General features: G+C 60.8%; 1 protein-coding gene across 1 annotated transcript in view; it reads left to right on the top strand.

The window, feature by feature from the left end:
• Positions 1 to 1,307: 1,307 nt before the first annotated feature.
• The window catches only part of DDR2 (discoidin domain receptor tyrosine kinase 2), a 64,927-nt gene continuing 42,205 nt past the window's right edge, over positions 1,308 to 24,029 (top strand). The window contains exon 1 of the mRNA XM_070397432.1: positions 1,308 to 1,474. The gene's annotated coding sequence lies outside the window, so the exon portion shown is untranslated. The remainder of the gene's footprint in view (positions 1,475 to 24,029) is intronic.

The following is a 24,029-nucleotide window of genomic DNA, read 5'->3' as shown; positions in this document are numbered from 1 at the left end:
ATCCCGGCTGCGGCTGTAGGGGAAGGACCTGGGCGTAGAAATCCCCTCCTGCTTTGGCGTGTTGTGTTGGAGCCCGAGAGCTGTGTTTGCGGGGCAGCACGGTCCGTTCAGAGAGCTCAGAGGTGGCCAGGAAGCAAGCCCTGTCTCTGAGCCATGGGCCTGTCGCCCTCCCGCAGGCCCGGGTGTCTGCGCCTCCTGCTGGGTCCAAGGACAGCGGCCTGCCTCTGAGGAGCGTTAGGGCTCTCCTTGGCCCCCCACTGGAGGCCTCCTTGCTCCTGTTCCTCTTACGAAGTGTCTCCTGCTCCGGGCGCTCTGAGGGACGGCCCCTCCATGGTCCCTGCCCACTCCTGGCGCCCCCAGCCTTGCTGGTCTCGGGCTGAGCCATCCCAGGGCCTGCCCAGCTGGAGTGGAGGAGATGCAAGGCCTGGGAGCCTGGAGGAAGCAGTGTCTTTGGAGCCGTCTCTGAGGTGCCTTAGGTCCTGTGACTCCTGCTGCCACCCACCCCGCCCCCACCGTCTCCAGATCTGAGCCCTGGGGCCCTGCACCCCGGAACCGGCAGCCTGAGTGTGGGGCATCTGGGCTCGGCGGGGTCGAGGCCACCAGCCTGGGTGGATGGAGAGGAAGGCAATTTGTCATTTAGGAGCCGAGGGAGGCTCCTTGCTGCGGCCCCTCCCCTTCCGCGTGACCTCTGGCCATGGCCACAGAGAAACAGGGAAAGGCTTCCCAACAGCTTAGGAAGTGCTTGTCAGCGCCGAGTTTCCATCCAGCGCCTGAGTGCAGGCTGCAGCGGCCCGCTGAGGCGCGGCCCCCTGGGAGTTGAGTGGGAAAATAGGGATCCTGGAGCCTCCAGTGTTTGTGTGGGGGAGCGTGGGAGGACGGGATGGAGTCAGATCTCCCTGGGGCGGGGGGGGGGGGGGGCACTCTGTGCTCAGCTCCGTGTGTGCGACCCCAGGTCCTGGGAGCTCCGGCGGAGAGATCCCACCCGTGCGCTGTGCCCGGAGCTCCGGCCCAGGAGGGACACGGAGCGGGCACCGGCGGGGACCAGTGCGGGTGGAGGGGGGACAGGGCGGGAGAGAGCTGTGTCTTTAAGACTGTGCGGTGGTTATACGTACTTTTCTCTCCTGTGAATGGGTTTTGCTGTAAATTACAGCTCTGCCCGTGGTCCCTTGGGTCAAAAGAACTGGTCTCCAAACAGAAACAGCTCCGATTGGTGCCCTGCGCTTCCCTCCCAGCCCCTTCCTAATTGAAACCAAATGTGCGGCGTGCTGGATGCTGGGAGCCTGGCGCTGGCCCAGGAATCCTCAGAATGTGAGGTTTCTCGCAAAGGCATCTTGCATCAGCCCCGTGGATGCGCGCTGCCGCGGCCGCCGGCTGAGCGGGCGGCCTTCACACCCCGCTCTGCTCTCCCTGCGGCCGGACCGGGACCACAGCTCCGTCCTCGGCTTCTGCCCGCCGTGCGCACTCCTGGATGAGCGTAAGTTCCGCGTGTTTTTTTCTTTCCTTCGTTTTGTTTCTTTTCCGCAAACGAAAGCTCTGACTGTGCCGGGGGCAGCGGGGCGGCTCCCGGAATCCGGGCCTCCCTGCTCCAGGCGCTGGGCTCTGGTTCCAGGGAAGATCGGCAGAGCTGTGCCGAGGGCCAGGCAGCCACAGGCCAGGCAGCCGCGGCCGGGTGGAGGCAGGCCTGGACGCGGAGCGGGAGTGGGGCTGGCACTGGCCTTGAGGCCCCAGTTTGAGAGAGGACGTTCCGTGGTGCTTTGTTCTGGGGGCACCTCGGGCAGAGGGGTGCCTCGCTCTGAGGTTCTGTGCGCGGGGCCTGCGTGAACGCGGACGCGATGGGAAAGCCCGCTGCCGTCCTGGTCCCCGCATCGGCCGGGCGGCGCTCCCTTTGTCCCGGGACTTGGGGCTGTTTGCCTTGTTGGCTGTGGGACCTCTGAGTCGTGGCCGAGGCTCAAGAGTCCCATCGACAGGAAGGAGCCTGTCCAAGGGCGGACGCCGCCAGCCATTTCAGGCGGGAGCCCTGCCGGGCGGCGGGGCCTCAGCACCATTTTGCCGTCTGCCTGGCCGCAGCGCCCTCCCAGGAAGATGCCCTCGCAGGAAGTCGGGGCCTGAAAGGCGCTGGTGTCACCTGGCCTCGCCGAGGCTGGGGTGAGCTGGCCTGCATGGGGCCTCTGCTCCCCGTCCCTCTGGCCCAGCTCCATGGAGCCATTGCGGGCAGCACGGTCGGACCCCGTCAGTGAGCAGGGTGCTGAGGGCGTGGTGGGGCATGGTGTCTGTGGGTGCCCTGGGCTGTGTGTGGACACAAGACAGCGACCCCCAAGTGCTCAGCACCCCAGGCTCCGCTCAGAGCTCCGCGTGTCACGGCTCCACCTTCTGCAGGGGGCGGCCCAGGAGGGTGAAGGGGAAGCCATGGGCCAGGTGCTTAAACGCAGCTGGTAAGTCTGACAGCCGTGCTGCCCTTGTTGTCTGCATTTTCTAGCGGAGAGGGCCCCGCACAGCAGGTGTACAAATGATGCGATGTTGTCTGCCTTGGACATGCTCACTCACCATCGTCTGGTCCCCATAGAAGAGCCTCGTCCTCTCGGGATGAGGACTCAGACCAGTGCCTGAGTCCCCAGCAGTGTGCCCGCCGCGCAGCTCTGAGAAGGCGCTGGGCAGCCTGGCGGCGGCTCATTCTGGGGCTCCGTGCGCTCCTCCGTCCTGCAGAGCACGGGAGAGCCGCCGGCTCGGTGGGTGCCCCGGCCGGCACCCCTCCGACCCCTGGTCTGTGAGGGTGGCAGCCGCGCCTTGTGGTGCTGCTGCTCTGAGAAGTCCTGGACGTGGCCGTGCCTGAAGGCTCTGCAGGGCCTGCACCCCCAGTTCAGTGGGTGGTCATGTGAGCAGCCTCGGCCAGGAGGGGTGCGCTGGGCGTGTGACTGACAGGGTGGCCTGTCTCCGTGGCCACCTCCTTGATGGAAGCCGTCCCTGCTCACGGTCACTGTCCCCAGGTTTCTATCTGAGCCTGTGGCTGGCGTGGCCAGGACCCCTCCCCCAGCTGTGGCCGCGTCCCTGCGGGATCTGTGTCCCCAAAGAGGATCAGCCCTGGTTGCTCCTCTGCATTTTCCTGACGCAGCGTCTGCCGTGTTGCTCTGCGCAGAGGGGTCTGAGGTGCCGGCACCTCCAGTGTCTTTTGGGGAATTGTTGATATTTGGTTCCAAAAAGTATCGGAACAGCCGCGACGGGAAAGCGGGAGCCTCGCTGCCTCTCGCAGCACAGCCCGGCGCTGTGCGTGGGGACGGCGCTGCCTGCGTCCAGGCCCCGGGGCCCCTGAGGTCTCGGCAGGCCCCTCAGCTGTTGTCACCCACGAGGTCCTGAATCCGCTCAGCCCCCCTGTGGGTGCAGCTCCCTGTGGTGGATGCACGGCGCTGGGTGGGCAGGTGACAATGTGGGCGTCCAGACCACACCGATTCCTCATCAGACCCCGGCACCCCCTGCCCTGCCACCACCCACTCTTCCCAAGGCAGGGGCGCCCCCTGGCCTCTCCCAGGCCCCGGAAGTGGATGAGAGCGGGGGCCCCTGAGTGTGTGCTCACCCCTGACTACCCAGGCACCCCTTCTCAGGAGTCAGCCGCTGGGCACTGTGAGCACAAGCAGCCGTACCAGGTCTGCCCTCCACCAGGGCCCCGCACACTCCCCTCCGGCACGGGCACCTCCCCCCCGCACGTGGGCACCTCCTCCACTGCCCATCTCTGCCCGCTGGGCCTCCACCTTCGCTGGCATCACAGGCCCTGGAGCTCTGTAAACAGGCAGATCCAGGCGCCACCCCAGACGGCCAAGAAGGACACGTGTGCCTGGTGACCAGGGCACTGGACCGAGCCGCCTCCCTCGGCGACCTGGTGGGTGTCCTGCCTGCATGTGGGGGCCTGGAGGACCACGCGGGGTTTCGTCTTCATCTCAAGGACGGACTCAGAGTGGAGAACGTGGTCTTGGGAAGGACGCGCCTCTGGCCAGACCCTCGCGGCCCGGGGCCGGCGTGCAGGAAGCACAGGCCCGTCCGTCAGGGGACTTCCCGGGGCGGTGGGCCAGTCTCCCTCCCTGTCCTAAACGAGGTGGCCAGAACTAGACAGGTTTGCATGCCTGTGGCCAGAAGGGAGCTGCGTGGACGTGGGGTTTTCTGCTTCACTCCGTCTGAGGTTAACGGGACTCACCCCTGTTTGGCCGCAGGTTTCAGAGTATTGACTGAGGGCCAGGAGCCAGCCCCGCTTCTCAGACCCCTGTTCCGCCCCGGGCTCCCCTTCTACGCTCTGCTCACCTGTGCCCGTCTCCATCCTCAGGCAGCCACGTTCTCCATGTTCAAGATCGCGCCTCCTTGCTTGTCCCGGGCTCTATTCTGGGTCACGTGCCCCGTCATGTGCGGCTGGGGCTGCCCATCGCGCTGAGCTCTCACCATAACTCGGCTATGGAAATGGTCCCCTTCTCTGAGACGAAGGACAGAGTTCTAGTTATGTTTCCAGGGTGAGCTCAGTCTACGCCTGCCCCCCGGTCTCCCCTGAGCCCTCGGTGGGTAGCTCCTCTCACACCTGCAGGGGCCTCGGTCCCTCGTGGAGCAGGGGACCCAGTGTCCCCGAGACCTTTTCGGGGAATCCACAGGTCACCGCTGTCTTCATAGTGGCACTAGATGCTCTGCCTCTCTCTCTCTCTCTCTCTCTCTCTCTCTTCTGCCACGAGGTGACGTGACATTCACTCTCACAGCAAATTGAATCCAGAAGCAGCAGAGACTCCTGTGTCCCAGTGCCACCCTTCTCGCTAAATACTTCTGAAAAGACGTATTTTTAGAAAAAGTCATTATTTATGTTACCATGCAATTGTCATTTCACTGATTCGTAAAAGACGAGCTCACAGTCCTCGTGTCTTCTGAGTTGATGGACGTCATGAGCAGAGCCTCTGGACAGCCTGTGGGCCCAGGTGGGTGTGGGGTCAGGAGGGGAAGAAAAGGGGACTGAGGCTTACTCTCCGCACGTCTCGGGCCCAGGGCCCCACCCCAATTAGAGGTCAGTTCTGGGGGTCCCGGCTCAGGGGGACGGCCCGGCTGCACATGGCGCGGGATGCGGGACCTTTCCTGTCCCTTCGGGACCTGCCCGGACCTCTGGTTCCTGCATCCACTTGGGTTTCTGCTGACATGGCCGTGTTATTTAAAGTTGCATCTTCCACAATAGCTGCAGGTGGTTTAGGGGGAAATACTGAACAGAACTACTACCAGCAGCATGACAGCCAGAGCCCGCGAGAGGTTCAGAGGCCTCAGTACTAGGAAGCCTGGTCCCGGTCGGCTCCTGCAGATGGATATACCCCTCCACCTCCCTGTCTCCATGTCGGCGGCAGGTCAGCAGGTCAGTCTGGTCTGGGACTGTCAGTCAGCAGGCCCCACCTGCAGTGCTGGGACTGTCAGTCAGCAGGCCCTGTGTGCAGTGCTGGGACTGTCAGTCAGCAGGCCCCGCCTGTGGTGCTGGGACCAGGCTGGGTCCCGGAGTCTGGAGACTGGACCTGCAGCCCTGAGGGAGGAGCCCTGTCCTTCGTGCCGGCAGAGAGAGGGGGGAAGCCCACCGTGGCCCAGACGTGTCAGTTCCTCGCAGTTTCTGCAGTTTTCAGAGCGAAGTGTCAAGAAAGTGGCTGCAAGCTCTTGGGGGGAAGGCTGAGTTCCCGGGGGTTTCTCCTAACTGTCAAGGCTTTCATGGGTTTGCCTGTTCATTATCTAGGGACCCCACCCCCATGTCTCCTTAGCCACCTTGTGGGAGAAGATATCTCAGGTGCCCTTGTCCCCACAGACTCCTTGAAAGGAATTCTTTCCTCCTTCCCCCCCCTCCCCCCTTCCGCACAACAGGCTCCCGATACTGCATCGCTAAGAGGTCTTAGCCTAGTCTCCATGGCATGCATTTCAGAATGAACAATTCGTAGCTACAGTTAACCACTAACCAGAAGTTATTGCAGCTTCTCTATTGCATGAGATCCTCAAACATTAATTATCTGAATCATTCTGCTGTACCTTTCAAAAACTATCATTGTGGTCTTTCCTTCCCCGGCCACTCCATTGTAAGTGACTATTTCCAGAAATTACTACTGCGCTGTCCAAGGCATGTGCTGTGTATAGACTCGGCCGGGAGCCTGGTCGGCGCCTTCACGGCCCAGTGTCGGACCTGGAAGTGTCCCTGGGGTCCCCTGGGGTCTTCTGGTCATGGATCCAGGCTTAGTCCTCCCGAGAACGAGGAGAGAGTGCCACTCGGTGTCCTGCGTGTCATTAACAGCAGGTGTTAGCGTCTGACCTGGAACACCGGAGGGAAGTGGCTGAGACAGGTTGGGCCCAGGGCCGCTCCACGCCCTCGCCAGCTCTCCGAGCCTCAGGGCCTAGGGGACGGGTCCGGCTTCTGCGCCCTCGTCCTGTTTGGGCCGGGGGCTCTGGCTTGGGTCCCACAGCACCGAGTGCTCCTAATGGGTCCGCAGAGCAGTCCTGCCCGGGCCCCTCCGGACGTTAGTGCTTCCAGGGGACTCAGGCTGAGGCTCAGGTGCCACCTCCCGCTGGTCCCCTCTGAGCCCCCTTCCCTCCAGTGTCCTGTCCCATTCTCTCCCATTTCCTTCTGTGTCTCTGTCGACGGAAGGGGCCACATGCTGACCTGACAGCTCAGGGGAGGCCTGCATGGAGGTCTTGCAAGCTCAGAGACCTAAAGTCACCACAAAGGATGGTCTGAAATTAAACTTTAAAGCAGTTACGGTGGGTAGTCAGGTCCTAGGCCGGTATCTTCCCTGACAGGGTCAACCTTTACCTTCACTGAGCCTGTCTTTTTGCATCTGTGATAACATCCCTGTGAAATGTCTGGGTCACTTGTAACTTCCCTTTTCCCAGACCCCTCAGGGCACAACCCAATGTGCCTGGGCGCCAGGACAGAGACCACAGATTCCTTCATTGTTACTGTTATCATGTTAATTGTTGACTGTTAACTATCCTGCACCCACAGAAGTATGTGTCTGTCATTTTACTTTTTATCCAATCCCAGGGGTCCCCCCTCCCTGCCCCCAACTCCGCTTTGCTTTCTCCCACCTCGATAATCTATCACCAGTGGATTTCCTGTAACCCACCTACGTCCCTCCTTTGATTGCAAAGTATAAAAATAGATGAAAGACCGCCATTCTCTGGAGCACTATCTCTGCTTCTCAGCAATTGGCTCAAATAAACTCACAAAAATTCTTTACAGGTTTGAATGTTTTTACATTAACATCTCTTTGTCTCTCCGCTCCACCTGTCACACTTTCTTCCCTTCATTGGAGGGTGGCTCCCGAGGGCGGTGCCGCTGAGCTGACTTCTCCGTGAAAGGAGGGGCTTCATGCCGAAACCGGTTTGGCTCAGTGGATAGAGCGTCGGCCTGCGGACTGAAAGGTCCCAGGTTCGATTCCGGTCAAGGGCATGTACCTTGGTTGCAGGCACATCCCCAGTAGGAGATGTGCAGGAGGCAGCTGATCAATGTTTCTCTCCCATTGATGTTTCTAACTATCTATCTCTTTCCCTTCCTCTCTGTAAAAAAATCAATAAAATATATTTAATGCTGGGGTCCAGCCCCAGCGGTCCAGGGGTTCCCAAAGGTGTGGACGGAGTCGGCGAAGAAGGTTTTACACGGAGACAGTGTTCAGAACTCTCTAGCTTTCCTTAGTCTCCGTGGATCTTCCTGTGCCTGGCTGAGGCCACAGAGAGAGATCCCAAGGCAAGCTGAGCCTTTATTTTATAGTGAGAGGTAAACAAGGTAGTGGTTTCTGTAGTTACACAGTTCTTGTGAGTTTCACTTGTTTTGACCATAGTTACACTTCCTGCACTTCCCTCAGCCCATTAGCTTCCCAGATAAGATCTAGAGAGCCTCATAAGGTCAAGCCTAATTATGCTAAGAGGACTGTGCCCTCTAAGCTGGGAATTGTTTGTGACTTTGCCCACAGGTCAGTCCGAGGCTTAACCCTATATCAGCTCCCCACAATTTAAAAAAAAAAAAAAAGGAGGGGCTTCAGTTTCCCCGCAGGAGCCACCACTGCATCCGCATCTGTGCCCCATGTCTCCTGTCTCTCGGGTGGACTTCTGGTCCGGGGTTGGCCTGGTGGGAGGCCGCACGGGGGCTGGGACTGAACAGCCCGAGTGTCGGCTGTCTCAGAGGGTCCCATACGCTGGGGGGAAATGAGACAGTGTGGCCGTCGCTGCACAGACCTCAGTCGGGGAGTTTGGATCTGTGCCCGGTGACCATGGAGGAGGCCAGGCCGGCCGAGCGCATCAGGAAGCGCTGATAATATTTTTGTTGTAAAACTTGACTTTCCAAAGCCCTGGGCAAGTGCAGAAGCCTCTGCCTTCAGGAGGAAATACCAGACAGAGCCCTGGGGCAGTGACAGGACTGAGGACCCATAGGGCCCGAGGCTGGGCCAGCAGGGGCAGGTGGGGCGGGACAGAGGGAGGAGCCGCCCTCCCTGCCGGCAGGAGTGTCCCGAGGACACCCCATAAAGGTCATGTCACGTAAGCTGGTCTTTTCCCCACAGTTGAATTTTATGGAGAATTTTCTTTTCTTCAAAGAGGAAATATATTTGTAACTAAAGAAATATCATTGAAGCAGAAACTCCTTGCATTCAATAAAAACTAGTAATTCTATGTGAGCAATCTGACCCCAGACTGTAGATCAGCGCCCTTACCCCGTCCGTGCTGTTGGGAGGGTCTCACTGCTCTGGGTCTATTCAGAGGAAACACTCCCAACGGGCGACACAGGTCACAGAGACGCAGCCTCAGGGGCGAAGCAGACGCCCGCCCGTGGGCTGGGGAAGGGAGCCGAGGGCCCGCCTTTAAACCACGGTTCTGAGAACTTTGGATGATACAGTTACTTCAGGTTTTATTCACAAAGTTGTATGAAGGTGGTCAATCAATTATGTGAAGATGCACAGGAAGGACCTCGGGTGAAGGCGGGCCAAGATGCTAACCAGGTGGATGTTTGGGGGACACGCGTTCTTCGTGCTGTGGGAAGTGTGTGACGAGCCTGCCTTCCTTCACCATCAGGAAGGAAAGGGAAACGTCAGGAAGGAGTGTGTGTTGTTCCCAGAGACAGTGAAGCCAGCCTGTCGCCTCCCTTCCCGGGACGCGGAGGCTCTTTGCTCTTGGAAGGTCTGTCCTGCTCCTCCTGCTCCCAGCGGGTCATCACCACATGTCAGTCTGCTCCCGGGGACGAAAGCTGCTATTCGTGCCTGCTCGTCACACGTGGATCTTGGGCACACATGGATCTCTCATGGGCACACGTGGATCTCTCATGGGCACACGTGGATCTCTCATGGGCATATGTGGATCTCCAGCACACGTGTATCTCTCTCCAGCACACGTGTATCTCAGGCACACGTGGATCTCTCTCCGGCACACATGGATCTCTCATGGGCACATGTGTATCTCTCTCCGGCACACGTGTATCTCTGGCACACGTGGATCTCTCTCTGGCACACGTGTATCTCTCTCCGGCACACATGGATCTCTCATGGGCACATGTGTATCTCTCTCCGGCACACGTGTATCTCTGGCACACGTGGATCTCTCTCCGGCACACATGGATCTCTCATGGGCACATGTGTATCTCTCTCCGGCACACGTGTATCTCTGGCACACGTGGATCTCTCTCCGGCACACATGGATCTCTCATGGGCACATGTGTATCTCTCTCCGGCACACGTGTATCTCTGGCACACGTGGATCTCTCTCTGGCACACGTGGATCTCTGGCACACGTGGATCTCTCTCTGGCACACGTGGATCTCTCTCCGGCACACATGGATCTCTCATGGGCACATGTGTATCTCTCTCCGGCACACGTGTATCTCTGGCACACGTGGATCTCTCTCTGGCACACGTGGATCTCTGGCACACGTGGATCTCTCTCTGGCACACGTGGATCTCTCTCCGGCACACGTGTATCTCTGGCACATGTGGATCTCTCTCCGGCACACGTGGATCTCTCTCCGGCACACGTGTATCTCTGGCACACGTGGATCTCTCTCCGGCACACATGGATCTCTCTCCGGCACACGTGGATCTCTCTCCGGCACACGTGTATCTCTGGCACACATGGCTCTCTCTCCGGCACACGTGTATCTCTGGCACACGTGGATCTCTCTCCGGCACACGTGTATCTCTGGCACACATGGATCTCTCTCTGGCACACGTGGATCTCTCTCTGGCACACGTGGATCTCTCTCTGGCACACGTGGATCTCTCTCCGGCACACATGGATCTCTCTCTGGCACACGTGGATCTCTCTCCGGCACACATGGATCTCTCTCCGGCACACGTGTATCTCTGGCACACGTGGATCTCTCTCCGGCACACATGGATCTCTCTCTGGCACACATGGATCTCTCTCCGGCACACATGGATCTCTCTCTGGCACACGTGGATCTCTCTCCGGCACACGTGGATCTCGAGCACACATGGATTTCTCTTGGGCACCCATGGATCTCAGTCACCTACATGGACTGGAGATCTAAACCCTTGGTTTTCTGTCAGCATCGTTCAGACTCAAACCCAATTGCGCTCTCTGGCTTCTCTACCACACTCACTTTCTGCTAAGTCAGAGCCCCTCTCAGAAGCACTGGGCTTCACCTGGGGCCCATCTCCCTGTTTTTGACCCTCTGCTCATGCCCAGGGGCAGCACATACCACCCAGCCCAGCAGGCTAGGGGCCCCTTTCCACATGACAGGTTGACGGTGCTGGGTGGGCACGTCTGGGTCTGGATGGCACACCTGTGACCTGAGGGCGGGTGACAGCTGGTTGCCACGGCTCCCTGCAGCTCTGAAGCTGGTGGCCTTGTTCTCTCACTGTCCCAGATGCGCCATTCACCTGTCTGCACCTGCCTTGGGTGTCTGTCGAGCTCACGTTCCTTTTCTGCCACGATGTGTCCCCAGCAGTTCTAATTCGCAGCGAGTGTATGATCCGTTGGCCACTCGTACATACCGCCTCTTGTCAAAACCATGGCAAGGACCTATGAATAGTACTTGAATAAAAATTCAGCGCCGTGGGGAGATCAAGTCAACGTCGGGGAAGAAGGTGCGCCCTTCCATGGCGCTGGCCTGGGACCCCGCAGGCGAGGGGCATAGAGGCCGTCTACAGCATTTCTGGGAACCTCAGGAAGCCACATCCGGCCTGCAGCTCATTCTGTGATTCTCAGGATTGTTCTTTTCCCCGACCGCAGCCTCCTCTCCTTCAAGTTCCTACAGATGCCTCTTCCTCCTTTCTCGCCGCAAGCCCTGTGTCCATGTTGGACACAAGAAGAGGTCAGCTGAGAAAGGTGAGGCTGTGCTGACATGCTGCCAGGCCCCACACAGGGCACGCAGGAGGGGGCGTGTCCCAGCAGGAGGGGCGTGTCCCAGCAGGAGGAGGGCACGTCCCAGTGGGAGGAGGGCGTGTCCCAGCAGGAGGGGGCGTGTCACAGCGGGAGGGGGCGTGTCCCAGCAGGAGGGGGCATGTCCCAGCCGGGAGGAGGGCGTGTCCCAGCAGGAGGGGGCGTGTCCCAGCCGGGAAGAGGGCGTGTCCCAGCGGGAGGAGGGCGTGTCCCAGCAGGAGGGGGCGTGTCCCAGCGGGAGGAGGGCGTGTCCCAGCAGGAGGGGGCATGTCCCAGCGGGAGGAGGGCGTGTCCCAGCAGGAGGGGGGGCATGTCCCAGCAGGAGGGGGGGCGTGTCCCAGCGGGAGGAGGGCCTCTCCTGACCAGTCTCACAGTGGGGCTGGCTGAGGGCGGGCCCCTTGTTTACCCTCTGCCTGGGAGCGTTCTCTTCCTTCTGTTTCTCATTAGCTGCAGAAGAGTCAGAGCTGCTTACAGGCAGGAATCTTTCTGGTTCATCTTTGCAGCTCTTTCTGGAACCTACTATGGTGCTAAACGCAGGGTGGACGTCGGTGCTGGGAAGGATGAGTGATAGAGGACAGGTGCTCCCGAGGGCAGTGTGAACTCGGGTCTGTGGTTGTGGTCAGAGCCGATGATGGGTCATTCATTGCTCAACAAATCTTCAGGGGGACCCAGTTCACCCCAGCACTGCTAGATGGTGAGGGGTACCCTGGGTGCAGCAGAAACCTCGTGGATTTGTAGGAATATGGCTGTCGAGACGGGCGGACCCGTCATGATTTAAGCGCCTAAGGAAATATGTAGGGAAATAGAGTGGAGTTGCTTTGGGGTTCATGTGACACATGCCAGGCACGGGATGGATCCCTTTACGTGTATTCCTTGGCTCACGCGTGCCCGGAGGCTCTGCGACACAAGGCTGTGTAGGCGCTCCGGGCTCCCCACCCGGGAGACGGACACACGTCTCCTGCAGGAGAAAAAACACTGTACAGAGTGGCCGATGCCCTGCCCTGGTCACCAGCAAGGGGGGCAGGGCTGAGAGCCCAGGCGAAGGGGGACGGCGCTGCTGGCTCGGAGAGGAGGGGTGAGTGCAGGGGACAGGTGTCCAGTAAGCGGCGGGGGCGGGGGTGGGGGTGGGCGTGGTGACACACACAGGTGGGCCTGGCAGTGCACAGAGGGCAGGGGAGGGACTGCGGCGGGCAGTGGGGGAGGCATGATAACTAGGGATTTGAACGAAAAGAATTGAGATGAGATGACCTGAGACAGGAGAGGGAGAGGAGAACGTAAGAAAGCACCGAGTTCTCCCACAGGAAACCCGAGCATTTCCACGGGCGGGTGTCATCCAGGGGCCGCGGGCCAGGCGAGGAGAGAGCTGGGCGAGGCAGGCTCGGCCAGGCCAGGCTGTGGAGGCAGAGGCGACAGCCGGGCAGAGGCAGGCAGAGTCCCCGAGGCTCCCGGTGGGTGTTGGCCACGTTTTCTTACCGCGTGTCACGGTCCTTCTGGCCTGTCCGCGAGGCTCGCCTCCAGCCCGTGTCCTCGCGTCAGACCCTCACCGGGAGTTTGGTGTCCACGTCGGCCTCCTCACCGGGACTGGCTCCCAGGTTCCCATTCTGGTTGCTTCTGGTTGTGTTTGCAAAGCCGCCCACAGACCAGTGCTGAACCCACATGCGCCGCGGGGTACATGCCATAGTATCCTTCCCACGCCCCACACTGTAGGGATCCATGTTATCTGTGTGCATGTTATCGTACGTGTGTTATGACACACAGATTCCTGTACACTCTGCTTCTTAATTAATTGACTTCGTGTTTTGATGATGCTTCTAAGTGAAAAAGACTTAAATAGGCAAGTCCCTCCCTATTGTGTGACAGCAAAGATCAATTCCCAAGCTCTCTGGGGAGCAGCCTGCCCCACACTGACCGCGAGTCCTTCGCCCGGTGGCTGCGCTGACCGGCCCCAGGGAGTCTGTCCCCCTGAGACGGAGCCTGTCAGAGACTCGGACACCCCTGAGCCGGGCTCGTCGCCGGACGCTTGTGCGGGAGTTCCGGGCGCAGAGTGCCCGGACCCCACTGGCTCCGCGGCAGTGTCACCGTCACGCACGTCCTCTCGTTCAGCCTCTCACGCCCTGTCAGCTCTGTAATTAGCGATGGAGGCGTTCGTTGTGTGGATGCTACAGTGAGCGCAAATGGACTTTCAAACTCTCTGCCGGGCCCCACCTCTCAGAGAAAAGCACCGCGTCCTTGCAAGCTTGGGGGGAGGGCCTCTCGGGGCGGCCGTGGGGCTGGCAGCGCTGCCACGGAGCCCTGCTCAGGAGCAGGCGGCCCCGCAGCGAGCTTCTCTCACCCTGCAGACCCGGCTCCGGCCTGGAGGAGAGCGGGCGCATCGGTGCCCAGGGACGCACGGGGAGAAGAACTACCGTCTGGCTTTTGGTTCCCTTATGGCTTGTGAAAGGGTGAGGAGGTGAGGCAAGTCTAGATTCATGGAGTGTGTGCTTCGTGTTTGTGTATGGCCAGCTAATTGCCTGCTATCTTCTATCCACCTATCTATCTATCATTCTATCACTATCATCTATTGATCGGTCTATCTATTATCTATCTACGCTGGTCCTATTCAGTTACATACCTGACCCCACAGTGAATGATGAGTATTTAGGGTGCACATTCCAAGCATTGGGGGGTGACGGGGGCCGTTCTTAGGGGTACGGAGAAGCTACGTCCGCAGTGGAGGGAGCATTGGTCCGCCTGCACGGCTTCTGACAGGGGAGCTCCCTGCTGACTCTGGAAAGTCTGAGGACTGGCTCCCAGGCGTCGGTGTGGTGCGCGTGGAGGGAGGCCGTTAAAGGCCCTTCGCTTTGGACGTGTGCCGAGTAGCTGGGAACGCGGAGCTGGGGTCAGTGACACGTGTGGACACACATGTTTCTCCAGTGAGAGCCAGAGTGTGGTCTGCGGGCAGGCGCCTCGGCCTTCCTCTGCCCGACCGCGTCAGGCCTGTGAGCGTGACCGTGTGACTGAGGCGGCAGCTGAGGCTCCAAGGCTGATGTCTCTCTCGGGGGACCGGGGTTCCGCGAGATGGGAACCGGCAGCACCTGCCCTGAAATTGGCGCTCGGAACCAAGGCTGCGTTGGCACCATAACACCTGCGCATTCCTTGATTTCAATCTGTTCGTGGGAAAGCATTTATGCCCCATTTCTATCACAATTTGAACTGTGTGTGGGGTCTGAGAATGGAGCCATCCGTCAGAAAGGCTCTGCTGTGACTCGCACAGGAGGGCGTCCAGGGTGCGGCCGGCCTCAGTCGTTCGAAAGCTGTCCTGGTTGAGCCACTGTGGCCCCAGGACCCTGGCTGGAGAAGGCCCAGGAAAGCCACGGCAGGGAGGTGACGAAGCGTGCCCTTGGCCCTGCCCCGCCCGCTGTGGTGCCGGTGGGTGCCGGCAGGGGAACTGGCTTCTTCGCTCTCGTCAGTGGGTTGGCACCTGTGCCTTTGCTGTCCCTGGGGATGGAGTCCCAGCCCCGGGGTCTCCTCACAATGTCCTGCCGACACCTGCCCGCTCTGTTGTGACTGGGGTTCCTGCGTGTCTCAGCTGGTGTCAGCTGCCCTGGGGGTGGGCCCGTGGCTCCGGGGCCAGTGGCAAGGTGTCCCTGCTCAGACACGGCGAGGGACACGTCAGCCCGCATGGGCACGTAGCTGAATCGACAGCGCACGTGAATCCACGTGGATGTGCTGACGCTCTCTCCATTGAGCCAAACCAGCCAAGGCACCAGGCTGGCTGCGAGCTGCCGGTGGTCGGTGGGATTTCTGGAGTGGGTCCTGCACTCACTGCCGCAGTCACTCCCAGATGGCAGGCCGTTCCGACGGCGCAGGCCCAGGGCACACAGTGTGGCGAGGGGGTCCCGGGAGACAGGATCAGCCCTGTGGCCGACATGCCCACCGGGGAGCTGGGGGCAGGAAAGACCTGAAGGATGGCGCTGGAGACAGGCCACCGCGGGCAGGCTGGGTTAGGGACGGGACATGGACGGCACGACTGTGTGCGTCGGGCCTGTGGGGACCGGAACCTCGGTCACCGAGTGGGGTCCATGAAAGGTGTCTGGTGTGGGTGGGGTGAGTGCTCGGAGCGGAGCTCCCTCCTGGGGAACCTGGGAGCCCGAGGCACAGAGAGGAAGCAGCCGCCACCTTCCCGCGGCCCCTCCTGGCCGGGCTCCGCGGGCCGCGGGCGTGTTGTTTGGCTGGGACTCCTTCCCTTTGGTTTCCTTCTCCGGGGCCCGTTTCAGGGGCTCAGGGCCAAGCAGAGACACTGGCCTGCATCCCGGCCTCCATGGCCACGCAGGGTGGGTTTGGAAAGACACTGATCGGGGCCATTTGCTGGGCACCCGCTGGGCGCCAGGCAAGTACCTACCTTCCCAGGCCCACCCTCCGGGTTGGGGCCCAAACCACCGCTTTCAGGGAGGCCTCCCCCCTCCCCCTCCTGCTCCCCCTCCCCCTCCTTCCTTCTCCCCCTTCTCCCCCCCACCCCTCCAGAGCCTGCAGCTGCCTGCCCTGCCTGCGTGTCCTGACTTCTGGACCGGAGGCCCTGATTAGCTGCCACCTCTCCATGCCCATTGGGCTGGTCCCCAGCAGCCCCTGTGCCCTCTCCTCACTCGCTGCCCCGTCTCCGTCTGGTGGGAGGTGGGTGGGCACACAGCCTTTGGACCTGCCTCTGGGGCAGAAGCACCTCCGCCCTGCCCGTTGGTTGGCTGAACCTCATAGAATTCGTGGACAGGGCCCCTGGCGGGAGCGTTCCTCTCAGAAGGTTGGGGGCGGACACAGTGTCGGGGAGAACTAGGAACCGCCTCCCAGCAGCTGGGTGCTGAGCCCCAGCCCTACGCCTGGTTCCGCACAGAGTCTGGACATGCCGCCCGTCCTCGCGTGGACGTCCTGTGCCGAACCCAGGCTTCTGTGGGGAATGGCCAGGTGGCTCTCACGTGGGCCTGCCCACTTGGAGGCGCATCGGCCATGAGACTGGCTGGAGGACTGTGGCGACGTGACCATTCCCACCAAGCGTGGCGGGGTTGGCACTGTCGCTCCGCGCCCCGTGTCTGTTGGGCTCACTCAGAGCAGAAAACAAAAGCAGAACTAACTCCCGTGAGGCCATTTATTTCCTTTCCACGTGAGTCACTTACTATTCCCACCAATTCTGCCCACGTGGAAGCCCAGGTTTGGTTTTCTAGCGGGCGCACAGGAGGGCGAGAGCCAGTTCCACAGTGAGGTCCTCAGACAGCGATGCCGAGATGTTTGCCTCTGCGAACGCGCAGCGGACACTCAGGAAGACCTCTCCCCTAACGGGTGTCTGGGCTCCTGCACTTGGTGTCACGCCGCCGACAAGCCCAGCCGTCTCCGGCAGCACTGCTGCTCCCGCGGCGGCCCCGGGACTGCACGGCCGCAGAGGTGGGGCCCCCCATGGGGGACCGTGGCCTTGCTCTGAGCCGCTCACGAGGTTCTCGATGCTGGCCCTGCGGACTCTCACCTGCGGCACAGCTTTCTGTTTGCAGCTCAGCTCAGCCCTCACTGGGTCTCAGCCGTGGCGTCCTGGCTGCTGAGGACACAACTCCTGCCACTGTGGGGAGTGTGAGCCCCGGTGCCTCTCGCTGTGGCAGACCCTTGGCCTAGATCCACCTGGACACTCATGTCTGTGCCACGGTCCTCTCCAGGGACCCAGGTGCTGGCATCACGCAGCCACTCCAGCGCGTCCTGGAGGCTCACGCCTGGGGGGCCGTTTGTCCCCGGGCAGCTGGGACCTGGGGCTCCGGGATGATATGGAGACTCTGAGCCCTCGGTCGTCCTCCTGGCACTTCTGGCTGGGACCCAGAGGCTGAGCCGTGTGGGCCGGGCAGTCCCTTATTGAATGTACAGTGAACATGTGTACCACGTGGGTTAATATACATTCTCTCCAAAGTGTTAGGAGCACTGGGAGCCCAGGACTCACGCTGGGTCGGGTGTGTGACAGCCGTTGGAAGGCGTGTTCCTGAGAAAATGCAGCTCCGAGGGCTCAGCCGGAGGCCATGGTCCGGTCCCGTCGGGCACTGTCGGGGCAGGACGGCGTCCTCGCCTCGCACTGCGGTGTGAGACAGGGGAGGGAGCTGGGTGGCGGGCCTGAGGCCATGGTTCCTCCTGGGTTCTGTCTCCCACGCATTTGCCAGGAAATGAGATGGGACACACGCTGGACAGCATCAGCTCCTGCTCCTGCTCGTCTCAGGACGGACGCCGAGGCAGGCTCAGGGCTGGGGGTCAGGACCTGGAGGGACACAGACACAAAGGCAGCCTCCCTGGACGGAGGCAGACACCTGACAGCGGGCTTCATGCCTGGCCCAGGAGACGGCTTTGTTCTTACAGCGGCACATGGTGGCCGCAGTGTTTTGGGGAGGCGATCAGTTTTGTCCTCCAGCTCTGACGTCCGCGGGAGCTGAGCGCCGCCCTGAGCAGTGTAGCTGCAGAGAGAGCGGTGTCCTCACCTGCCACGCGGCCACCGAGTCCGGCCAGACGGCACGTGCACAGCACCAAGGCGGCGTGGCCGCTCTGTGTCAGCGAGCCGTCTGGGGAAGTCGCGGGCGCCCGTTGCGTTCCGCCCCCAGCCCGCCTCCGGCCTCACTGACATCCCTGGGCTCGCACTGCCTAGAAGCTCCTTTGGGTCGTGGCCTCCCTTCCTCCTGGTGGGTGAGTCCTTCCCTTTCCTTGGGGACTGTCTGCCTCTCCCATCACCTCAGCCCCTCTTCCCTCCAGCAGGGAGCCTCATGGAACCAGCGAGCCCACGAGGCCCACCGCACATGGAGCCCATGGTCCCAGGTGTGTGGCCGTGTCCACCGCGCGATTCACGTGCGGCCCCAGCCCAGCCCCCACACCCACGCCTGGGACTGCTGGTCTCAGAGTGTGTAGTTTATGGGGCTGCAAAGTAGCTGCATTGACATGCAGTTTAAATGCTGCCTCTTAACCTGTCAGCCTCCTGCCTCCCGTCCTCTCACTCACGACCCACTCTGTTCTCTGCTGTGGGTTTTAGTCAGAGGACGCTGCTGCTCGTGGTGGGAGGGCAGGGCCCTGCGGGCTCTGCAGCGGGCGGTGTCGGGCGGTGCACGGTCACCCTCAGAGGAGCAGCTGTGCACAGGCTGTTTCCACCGAGCCACTCAGCGGGCAGAGATCCATAGTGTGTGCGTGCATTGAGTGTGCACGTGTGCATGTATCATGTGCGCACGTGTGCGTGCATCGAGTGTGCATGCATGTGCATGTTTGGGTGTGCCCATGTGAGTGTGGTGTGCGCGCACTGTGCACATATGTGTGTGTTCTCGTGTGCACACGTCTTTTCCTCTTTGCCACCGGGCGCGTTGCTGGCGTGCGGAAAGTCAGTGGCTGCCGGCTGCCGCGTGTGTGCAGCCTTCGCTCCTTTGGAAAGCGGGCATGTGTTTAGGGGAAGAGACGAACGAGGCCTGAGGGAGGGAGCCGGGAAGCGGGGCTTCGGGGTGCCTGCGAAGGTGGTCCCAACAGGTACCGCGTCACGCTGGGTGCCGTGGCCGCTGCAGCGGCGTCCGGCTCAGTCCCTGGTCGCAGTGTTTGTGCTAATACAGCCGGCACCATGCAAGTGGGTAAAAACGGAACAAGATTGAGTCGTATGAAAAAACTAGCTTCCAGTCATGGTAGAAGGTGATTGACACGGTGAGGAGCTGGGGGCCGGGTGAGATTGCTTGCTCGGTCCCGTGGGGGGTGGTGGTGTGAGCGCGGAAGGGCCCAGGTGGAAAAGGCGTGGTTCTGACCACCAGCCCGTGTGGCGGACGGCCCCACAGCCACAGTCCGCTTGAGGTCCTGAGACCGAGGCGGCGGCCGCGGAGGGAGCAGGGTCTGCGCACCTGCCAACCACAGACTCCGCTCCTCTTCCTGCTCGGGCGCACGGGCGGGAGTCCCAGCAGCCCCGGGGGCTGGGATCCAGGCGTCCCAGGCGTCCCTCCTCCCAGCCCCAGCCTGGCCCACGTCTCTATGCTCCCAACCTCCCCCGACCCGCTGGGAGCTGCTGGGGTCCCTGTGAGTGTGACACCGTCTACCATGGTCCGGCCGCCAGGTGGGCGTCCCCACAGTTACTGCCGAGGAGGCTCCCGCACTGACTTCAGACCTTCCTGCCTTTGTCCTTGTGTGTGTGTGTGTGTGTATGTGTGTGCGTGTGTGCTCGTGCGCACATGGGTGTGTGCGTGTGGGTGTGTGTGGGTGTGTGCATGTGCGTGCATGTGCATGTGGGTGTGTGCGTGTGTGTGCGTGTGTACATGTCTGACAGACACTGTAATTGGGGAGGAACTGAGAGCTGGGGAAGGGTCGTCCACATGCTGCCGTTAAACCCACAGTATTGTCATGTCTCTGCCTTCCTGGCATCTCTCAATCTGCGGGGTCCAGGGTGCTGAGGGCGGGAGCTAGGTTTGTGGGGGCAGCACATGCTTCTCATCTGTGGGACCCCTTCACCCAGAGCCCACACTCCAGGGATGTCTGTGGAGGCCCCCAAACAGTCAGGGCCGATCTCAGAATGTGAGGCCTAGGAGCCTTGTAGGGGGAGCCGAACAGCACAGATGCTGCTTCCAGTTGCCTTGTGGGCGACAGATGCCCTGAAGATTCGCCGGCCATGGGGAAGCCGGAGGGAGACTGTCCCACGGCTCCGTCCCATCTGAGTGCGGATGCCTCCCGGGCCCGGGACTGGCCTCCTTCTCATGAGGCCTTTGGCTGGACTCCTCGGCCTGTCTGTGTCCCAGGGGTGAGGACAGGTTCCTGCAGCCTGGGGCGCGGGCCCACCCTCTCTGCCAGTCCAATCGCTGCAGCTGGGCCTCTGTCCCGGAGTGACCTGGCCCTCCCCTGACAGGCCCAATGCATGGCCACAGTGACATTCCCTCTCGATGCAGCTGTGGCCACGGCGACGCTCACTCCCGATGCAGCACGTGGCCACAGTGACATTCCCTCTCGATGCAGCTGTGGCCACGGCGACGCTCACTCCCGATGCAGCGTGTGGCCACGGCGACGCTCACTCCCGATGCAGCGTGTGGCCACGGCGACGCTCACTCCCGATGCAGCGTGTGGCCACGGCGACGCTCACTCCAGTGCCGCCAGGGGCTACTGCAGGGCCAGCGTGGCCTCTCCTCTTCTGGGGCCTGGGTGGACCGTGCGAGGAGCCGGGCAGCCACGGGCTTTGTGCTGTGACATGGAGGCCATGGAGCGCTCATTGTTGTGGTGTAGGGTGGCCTGGGCCGTGGGAGGGCCGTCTTCGTGACAGGCAGTGGCCTGGTGCTGAGCTCGCAGTTTGGAACCAGGGCCAGTGGATCATGGCGCCAGGGAGGAGCGGACCGAGGTGCTCCATGCCTAGGGGCACACGCCACCACATGGACCCGAGGGCCGGCGCCTAGGGGGCCACACGCCACCACATGGACCTGAGGGCCGGCGCCTAGGGGGCCACACGCCACCACATGGAGCCTGAGGGCCACGCTGTCTGGGCCTCAGCTGGGTTCCCGGGCGTCTGGGTCTCATCTCAGGGACACTGGACTCAGTGCACCCAGCAGATCACTCTGCTGGGAAAAGGCCGCTGCCCCTGCCCTACCCGTGTCCCGCTCACCAGAGAGGACGCCAGCTGTGGCCCCCGTGCTTCCTGTGGACAGTGTGACAGGCAGAGGACGTCACCCGCGTGGTCTGTGCCGACGGCCGGAGGGGTGTTTGGTGATGGTGGCGGCGGGACGGGAGACTGGGAGCTCTTGCCCCCTCTACCTCGGACAAGCTCTAGTTGTCTGCATCTCACAGATGAGAGAGTGAGACAGAGGGAAGCACAGTGCTCCTCTGACCAAGGCAGGGCCGGGGCTGGCTGCTCCGTCCCCTCTGAGCCGTGAGGGGCCTTCCAGGGAGAGCAGGGTGTGAGGAGACCCCTCAAACATGTGGAGAGTGAGGAAAAAACGTGAGGATGTTGGGGCAGCTATGGGACATGTGTGTGCACGTATGTGCATGTGTGTGCGTGTGTGTGTTTGGGGGCTGTCTCCTGCCAAAACCAGGCCCACATCTGCACACTTGTTTGCTGAGTGTTAATCCCCCCCGGGTCCTCTTCCCCTTTGTTGAATCTGAAATGGAAATGACTCAGCAGAAAGGAAAGCCACGCCTGATGCCTGAGTGAGAATGTGTGGCCCTTGAGCTGGCGGTTCCCCGACCAGGCCCTGGTCACCATGGTGCACGGGGCTCCTGACCCGTCTGTTACCGGGCCCTTCCCATGGCCGCTCGAGGCCCGCCTTCCTGCAGGGAGGCCGTTCGTGGGGGTGGAGGCCCCACTGTGGCCACGCGACCGTCCTGGAGGGCAGGCCCCTCCTCTCTGGCCTCATCACAGGCTGGGGAGAAGGGTCCTGCGGGGGGTCGGTGACTGGTTTTCAGATCTGAGGAGCCCAGCGGCTGCCATGCCGGCGCCTGCTCCGTGGGAGGATAGCCTGGGTTAGGCACGCTTCTGCCTGCAGATCCTGGGAGGGTTTGCTCTTTGAAGGCACCGCCCTGGTCCTTCGGGAAAGTGGAGAATTGTCCGTCGCGGGGGGACTCCCCGATGGGGGGAGCAGAGGGAGCTTGTGTGAGCTCTGAGTGCAATGTGAAATGTGCTGCGTGGGAGCTGGGCACCCGAGGACCAGGGCCGGCTGTGGGGGTTCGGCTCTTTCCTAGTTCAGCTTCAGAGGAAAAGACGGTTCATATTCAGACTTCGGGGAGAAAGCGCTGTGCCCGGGGGCTGACTCCAGGGGTGTGGGGCTCCCCTTCTGTTAGGACAAAGGCCCCCGGGATCCACTCCCCTGCCCACCGCTCCCCGGGTGTGTCCGAGTGGACCCGGGGCTGCTTCTGCAGATAAACGAAGGTACTCTCACAGCTACGCCTCGAAAGCTCTTCCCTGTACCTCTAAATCTCCACCGTCCATCACCACCCATCTATCCACCGCCTAGCCATCTGTCCAATACCCAGCTACAGTCTGTCTGTCATCTCTCTGTCACCGGCTATAATCCATCCATCTGTCACTTTATCTTCCTGTGATCCATCTACTATCAGTCGCCAGTCACCTCACTCGCTCTGTTACACGCACTCACTGCTGCCGTGAAGCACAGACACCAACTGTTTGGAGACAGACAGGCTGTGGTTCCCCCAGTGCCCAAAGCCCTGCTCCCCCTGCCCTCCTCCCCCCGTCCCCCGGCCATGTCCCAGGGGTGGGAGCTCACTAAGAGAAATCTTCCCAAGTTTTGTTATTTATTTATAAAATATTGCACCAACAGTGCTCAAGGGTTCCTCTCTCTCCACATCCTTGCCTATATGTGCTGTCTTTTATTTATATACTAGTGGCCTGGTGCATGAAATTTGTGCACATTAAAAGGGGATTACTTAGAGGAAATATTTTAATATTGCTATTTGCCCTTTCTCTATAATAGAAGTGTCAGAGATGAAAGAAAATTAGTAGAATGTATGTGAAAATCTTCCTCCTGTCGGAGTCTGGGGCGTGCTGCGGGACCCAGAGTCAAGTCCCCGCACACCTGCAGTGCCTCAAAATTGTGCAAGACCCAGATCCGGCCAGCCCCACCCCCATTGGGTGAGATTCAGACCTGGCCGTCCCCACCCTTGTCAAGCCCCGCTGGGCGAGGGGGGGGGGGGCACAGCCTCAGGTCCCCCAGCGCACCCTCAGGTCCCCCGGCCTGGCACTGGGGCAGGGGGCACGGCCTGAGGTTCCCTGCCAAGCCCCACCAAGCGGGGGTGGGGGATGGCGTGGGCGCAGTCTCGGGTCCCTGCTGATTGCTCGTTAAGGCTTATGGGAACTTGGCTTCTGCTTGGGCACAGCCATCTTGACCATTATGGTCAATTTGCATATTCCCTCTTTATTAGATAAGATTTTAAACAGTAGCCATTCGGACAGGTCTGAGGTGGTTTCTTGTGGTTTTGACTTGCATTTCCTGATGATTAGCGATGTTGAGCATCTGTTTGCCATTTCTGTGTCTTCTTTGGAGAAATGTCTATTTTAATCCTTAGCCTCCTTTTTACTCGGGTTATTTGTTTTTATTTTTGGTGATTGAGTTGTGGAAGCTTTTCACATACTTTGGGAATTAATCTCTTATCAGATGTCGGTTTCCAAACGCTTTCTCCCCTCTCAGAGGTTGCTTTTCCGTCTGCTGGGGGCCTCCCATTTGTTTGTTTTTGTTGCCTGTACTTGTGCTGTGATGTCTACAAAGTCAGTGCCAGGACCCCTGCCATGAGCTGTTCCCTGCTTCCTTCCGAAAGTGGTACAGTGTCCGGCTTCGGTTCTGAGTGGCGTCGGCGTGGAGCAGGGCGGTCCGCCCCTCTGCGCCGGGTGCGGCTTTCTCTGCGCCGTTGGCTGAGGAGACGGGCCTTCCCTCGGCCTCCCCGGCTCCCTTCTGGAAGTTCGCTGGGCCATGGCCTCCACGGAAGCAGTAGGAAGACCCTAAAAAATAAAAACAATAAAACCACCATGTGACCCGCCATCCTTCTGCTGGGTATTTATCCACAACAACAGAAACGAGGGCCTCCGGGAGCTGGGTGAGTGAGCGAGGAAGGTGTATGTCCACGCGGTGGAACACTGTTTCGCCTTAAAAAGAAAGGACAGTCGGCAAGGCCCACGGGTGGACGTGAGGACCTCGGGACGTGAGCCAGTCATAGAGCGAGCACAGCAC

This window comes from Myotis yumanensis, unplaced genomic scaffold (genome assembly GCF_028538775.1).
Source record: "Myotis yumanensis isolate MYYU_CA2020_CCGP unplaced genomic scaffold, mMyoYum1.0.hap1 SCAF_17, whole genome shotgun sequence".
Classification (NCBI taxonomy): domain Eukaryota; kingdom Metazoa; phylum Chordata; class Mammalia; order Chiroptera; family Vespertilionidae; genus Myotis; species Myotis yumanensis.
This window is presented reverse-complemented; position numbering and strand designations above follow the sequence as displayed.